This window comes from Gracilinanus agilis, chromosome 2 (assembly GCF_016433145.1).
Source record: "Gracilinanus agilis isolate LMUSP501 chromosome 2, AgileGrace, whole genome shotgun sequence".
Classification (NCBI taxonomy): Eukaryota; Metazoa; Chordata; class Mammalia; order Didelphimorphia; family Didelphidae; genus Gracilinanus; species Gracilinanus agilis.
This window is the reverse complement of record NC_058131.1, coordinates 280,914,386-280,921,100: the sequence shown is the minus strand read 5'-3', so window position 1 is coordinate 280,921,100 and position 6,715 is coordinate 280,914,386.

Genomic DNA, 6,715 nt, shown 5'->3' with positions numbered 1-6,715 from the left:
ATAGGAGAGTTGGAACCGATCTGCCCAATTCCTTTGGCTCCAATCTTATAGTCAGTGAGGCAATGAGTATTTGTTAAACATTTACAATTTTGAATTTTTTAATTAATTAATTTACTTGTTAGATTGAAATATTCCAGGTAACTCCCTCTCTCCCATCTCTTATTGAACTAGAAAAAATAATAACAAAATTGATTTGGAAAAACAAAACGTCAAGAATATCAGAGGGGAAAAGTGCAAAGGAAGGAGGTCTAGCAGACCAGATCTTTTTTAAATTTTGTTTTTATTGTCATGCAAAGCACACTTCCATATTGGTTATTGTTGTAAGAGCACACTCATACATAACCAAAACCCCCAAATAAAACCCCAAATACACTGATGTGAAAGATGACTCCAACAGTCCTTTCTTTGGAGGTAGAGAACATTTCCAATCATAAGTCTTTCAAGATCATCCCAGATCATTGCATGGCCGAGAGTAGCCAAGTTTTCACAGTTGATCATCATCCAGTATTATTGTTACTATGTACAATGTTCTCTCAATTCTGCTTATTTCACTCTGCATCAGTTCCTGCAGATCTTTCAAGATTTTTCTGAAATTATCTTGCTTATTGTTTCTTATAGCACGATAGTATTCCATCACCAACATGTACCACAATTTGTTCAGGAAATCCCCAACTGATGGACATCTCCTCAATTTCCAATTCTTTGCCATTCCAAAAAGAGCTGCTATAAATATTTTTTGTACAAGTAGTTCCTTTCACCCTTTTTTATTCTCTCTTAGGATATAGACCCAATAGTAATATTACCCAGTCAAAAGGTCTTCACAGTTTTATATCCCTTTGGGCATGGTTCCAAATGGCCCTCCAGAATGGTTGGATCAGTTCACAACTCCACCAATAATGCATTAGTGTCCCAGTTTTGCCACATCCCCTCCAACATTTATTACTTCCTTTTACTGGCATATTGGCCAATTTGATAAGTGGGAGGTGGTACCTCAGCACTGTTTTGATTTGCATTTCTCTCATCAAGAGTGATTTAGAACATTTTTTCATGTGATTATTGATGGTTTTGATTTCTTCATTTGAAAATTGCTTGTTCAGATCCTTCGACCTTTTGTAGCATTCCAGATTTTAAACTATATTATAAAGCAGTGGTTCCCAAACTTTTTTGGCCTACCGCCCCCTTTCCAGAAAAAAAATATTACTTAGCGCCCCCGTCACATACTATCACTGCTCCCTTACAGTTATTCACTTCCCCCAAATGCATCTGTGGCCATCACCGCACCCCTGGATCGCTGTGGCACCCACCAGCCCACTTTGGGAATCACTGAAAGCAATGATTATCAAAACTATCTGATAGTGGTTAAGAAATAGAAAAGTAGATTAGTGGAACAGAACAGATATACAACAAACTCTTGTAAAAGATGATAGTAATCTTGTGTTTGACAAAAGAAAAAAACCCAAGTTTGGGGAATAAGAATTCATTATTTGGTAAAATTGTTGGGAAAACCAAAAAGCAGTCTGGCAGAAACCAGTTTTAAAAATTGGAAAATCCTAGAAAATTAAATATCACTTTAAGTAACAAAAGTGGTCTCTTGTTGTTTTAGAAAATCTAATCACTGAAGAACAGTCAGTAATAGTCACATAGAAGATGTTACATAAACGTTTATCTCCTTTCTCTTTCTTCTCTCTGTTTTTAGAAAATTTCCAGAACAAATAGTCTATTCTAAAATTCTTAATGAAATAAAGTATTCAAAGAGTTTTGGAAACTGACTACTGGGCTTTGACAGGGGATGAGAAGGAACTGCATATCATCAAAACCCTCTAAATCAGAGAGAATGAATCAAGAGGCAACTTCTTAGGACTGACCCTGGAGTGCAAGACATTTTTTAGCTACACCTGAATAAGAAGCAAACTAAAATGCTTCTCAGGAAGTACCCTTGTGCCCCTCTTCAACCAGCTGAAATGTGGATTGCCTTTAGAACCAGTCTTTTTGTACTGCCAAGGAACTGATGAAAAAAAGGGGGGGCGGGGCGGATAAATGGCAATATATCCTTTGAGAGTCAACCTTTGTTGTTATTGTTTAGTTATTCAGTCATGTCCAACTCTTCATGACCCCATGGATTCTATCTAGCTATCCATCCAATTTTCTTGTCAAGGATACTGGGTGGTTTGCCATTCCCATCTCCAGTGGCTCTATGGATCTTTTTGTCAGGTAATCAGAAGTTAGTTGACTTGTCCAAGGTCACACAGCAAGGAAGTATCTGAGACTGGATTTGAATTCAGATCTTCTTGACTCCAGGGCCAGCACACTATCCACTGAGCCATCTAGCTGCCTTCAGAGTGGATAGAAGAGGGGGCAACTAGGTAGCTCAGTGGATTAAGAGCCAGGCCTAAAGACAAGAGGTTCTGGATTCAAATCATTGTACACAGTAACAGTATTATTTTTTGCTGAACGACTGTGAGTGACCTAATTATTCTCAGCAATACACTGATCCAAGACAATCCCAGAGACTCGTGATGAAAAATGCCATCCATCTCCAGAGAAAGAACTGGTAGAGTCTGAATGCCAACCAAAACATACTATAATTTCACTTTCTTTCTTACTTTTCTTTTTTTGAAGATCTTTTCCACAAAATGACTAATATGGAAAAATATTTTATATGACTGTACATGTAAAATCTATATCAGATTGCTTACTGTCTCTGGAAAAGGGATAGGGTGGGAGGGATTGAGGGAAGGAGGTTGGGAGTTAGGGAAAGAATTTGGAACTCAAAAAATGTTTTTAAAAACCAAATGTTAAAAATAGTTTTTACATGTAATTGGGGGAAAATTTTAAATATATATATTTAAAAGATCTAACTTATGTAGCAGAAATATCTTATGACATTGCTTCATGCCTCACAAAAGGAGAATTGGGCATGAGCCAGAAATATAGGATGCTCTGTTTCCATTGGCTTCCTTTCCAGTTTAACTCATCTCTGTTCTCAGGCTACACTAATAATTGCTTAAAAAAGGAATCTGAGAGTCTCCTATTAAATTGTACAGAATTTCTTGGGGCATTTTAACTCTCAAATACATTGCTCCTGATGGAAAAATTCCCCCCCCCCAATACTGTTATTTTTCCCACCCCACAATAAAAAATATTGAAACTTAAAAAAGAAAAGAAAACCCCCTGGACAGCATTGGCACGCTATGGTCCACAGGATTACAAAGAGCTGGACACAATGAACAACCGAACAATAACAACAGATGCAATTAAAGTAGACTAGGTGAATGGAGATGTGATATACCATAAGAACATGTAGGTAAGGTATTGGGGACTTGCAGAAGGAGAGAAATTAATTCATAATGGAGGGGAAAGAATGGGGGCGTGGGGAATGGGCCAGCATAGGAAAATCCAACTTTGAACTAAGGCAGGCTGAAAGGTGTAAGTTACTTGCCAAGGGTGACACAACTGAATGGTGTCAGAGCATCTTCTCATATCTGAGCTACTACGGCAAGGCAAAATACCGCCACTAGTCACCTAGGCTTGAAGGCAGAAGAATATAGAGAACCAGTTGAGAAATGGAATGAAATAAAACTTGGAAAAGCAAAGGGTTGGGGGGACCGGAGGTTCCCTCGATTCACTTAGTCTATTTTGATGTCATGTGCTCCCTTGGTTATGACAGTCAGATGTGGGAACACAACCAACAGAAAGCAGTTGAAGGGATGGAGCTCTCTTCTGGTACAATGAGGATTAGATGGTCATCCATATGGCAGACAGTTGTTCTTGAACCTTAAATGTAGGCTTGACTCAGTGGGAGTTCATGTGCCCAACGTTCAGCAATAGGAAATGAGGATGGGGTCAGGGAGAGAGATTGTCTTGAGCCCTAAAGACATTGTCTGACCTTATCGCCATTCATTTTTAGACCTATTCCTCCCTGGACCCATAAGACCTCACCCAAAAGTGATTATAAAGACAGAGGATGTAGGGAGTCCTTCTCTGCTGGATGTTTCATGAGTAGCCCTTGTGTTCTTGTCCTTCTATGAGATACATTTGAAAGAAAGACCTTGACTCCCTGTGAAAGAGCTCAGACTCTAACCAGAAACAATGACAAGGACTCCATACCTGGGCTCCCTTGGAGCTAGCCTTTAGTTCACTAAAGATGTTATTGGTATCAACAAGATGGACACCGTGGCTCTGATATGTCTAGAACCAGAGAAAATCTCTCACGTGTCAGGACCAGTAGAGACAACACCAGCCTGTTCCATAGACTGGAACTTAACATCTCAATACTTTGACTATCTATATTCATCCTAGCAGGAAGATAATAATAATAGCTAACGTTTATATGGGACTTTAACATTTTCAAAGCAATTTGCATATGCCATCTCATTTGATTCTCACAACAAATGGGAAGTAGGTGCTATTATTCTTATTTCCCAAATGAGGAAAAAGAGACTAGGACAGTTTAAGCAACTTGCTTAAATTAAAGCGTGAAATTTGGAGTCAAGAAGATCTGAATTCAAATCTTGCCTTAGAAATGTATTAGTTGAAGAACCCTAGGCAAGTTGCTTAAACTGGTAGCAAAAAAATTTTCACAAGAGAACTAGTTTCACCAACTCAGTCAGTGATCCAGAAAACTGATTTTGGTTTCTCTCTATTTTCCTGAAGAGTGGAAGAGTTGATTGAGGTAGAAACTCAGCATGAGGACATGAGTGTTCTTATGAGATCTGGGATATGCTCCATGGTGTGTTGATAAATGTTGTAACAACTAGCTCTAAAAAAACATACTCATGACACACTTTTAAGTCTAATTTACATTATTAGCATTTTCTCCATCATTTTCTTAAGTCTAGGCAATTGGCAAAACAATAAATCAAGCTTTGATATGAGCATTTGCTATTTCTGATCACACTAAAATTTAACATTTGGATCTTGGGAGCTGGTATGAACTGGCTCGAGCACACCCTAAGGAGCAACCCACAAAATCTACCTCACCGCTTCCCATCCTTTTGGCAGATGATCCTATACATCACGAAAGATCTCAGGAGACATCTGGAAGAATTGTTGGTCAGTGGTATCATTTCCAAATCCAGTAGTTTATATTCCTCACCTGAACTGGTGGTAAAAAAGAAGATTCTAATTCCTTCTTTAAGATGCACCTCAAAAGTTATCCCTTTGCATTTCTGGTGCCTTCTTACCCAAACTACCTTGTATTTAACTACTTTTCATATATTTGTATTAGTTTACTTTATATTAATGCCATACACAATTAAATACGTATTTGTCTGTCCCATTAGAGTGTAAGAAATTGTTACATCCTTTGTACTTGTATCCCCAGCACCTTGCAAGATGCCTGGGACGTGGTAGGCACTTAAATGTTGTTGTTGTTGTTGTTCATCCTTTTTTTTTTTTTTTTCCAAATTGTGTATTGGTTCTGAGGCAAAAAATCAGGAAGGGCTAAGCAATGGAGATTAAGTGACTTGACCAGAGTCACCCAGCTAGGAAGTGTCTGAAATCAAATTTAAACACAGGACTTCCCATCTCTAGGCCTGGTTCTAAATCCACTGAACCGCTTAGCTACCCCTAATTCTTCATTTTCAAAGAGGATCAATGATATCACAGTGAGTGAGGTTGTTGACTTGCTTGTAAATTAGATTTAAGGCAGAGTTGCATGAAGTCATCAGTTTTACCCTCTTTTCCAGAGTAAAATGACTCTGGAATCCAAATCCAGTGGCAAGACAAAAGTCAGGAAGACTAGTAATGGGCCAAGATGCAATGGATGACCTTAAGTGTCTTGGATGTCTGATCAAGTTCTAGGCAGTACCTGTTTCCTCCACCTTCACGGTCTTTGGTACAAATTGTTTTCTTCCAACTATTCTGCCAAGGGAAATCTTCATACACTTGGGATAGACATTCCTCCAACTCACTAACAGATCTGAGACCTGTCAGCTACCCCGAACCTGGTTTGGCCCATTTGCCAAGATAGTTTAACAGGATGTAGTCATTGTGCGTACTACAGCTTCTTGGAGCCACAGGTGAGAGTTAGGTGACAGGTAGACACCAAAGATGGATGAACAGCCCTGAAAAGGGCTTAGAAAACTCTCATACCAGAGGTACTAGTACTTTCTGCCTACTCCATACTCCCCAGGGCTTAATAAATACTTCTCGATAAGTGAAGCAGCTGTGTATAGACTATTTCAGACTTTAAACAAGGGAATTAAAGCAGATCAGTACACTCTTCCAAGAATTCAGGAGACCCAGGGTCATTTGTTAGGCAGCCAGTGGTATTCCACATTTGATTTAGCCAATAGACACTACCAGATAGATCCTAATGAAAGAGGAAGACAAAGCAAAGATATCTCTACCAGAGGATGATAGGATCACAGAATCATAGATTCAGAACTGAAAGGAACTTCAGAGATTTTCTCCTGAAACCCCTCATTTTATAAGTGAGAAAAAAGAAGTCTAGGAAAGCTAAATGATTTTCCCAAGGTCACACAGGAAGTAATTATATATTAGAAGAAGGATTAAAACTGGGGTTTTCTGGGGCAGCTAGATGCTAGATGACTCAGTGGATAGAGAGCCGTGCCTGGAGATGAGAGGTCCTGGGTTCAAATCTACTTTCAGACATTTACTAATTGTGTGACCCCATACAGGTCACTTAGCCCCAGTTGCCTTCTTACTGTTTTTCTGCCTTGGAACTGATACTTAGTATAAATTCAAAATAGAA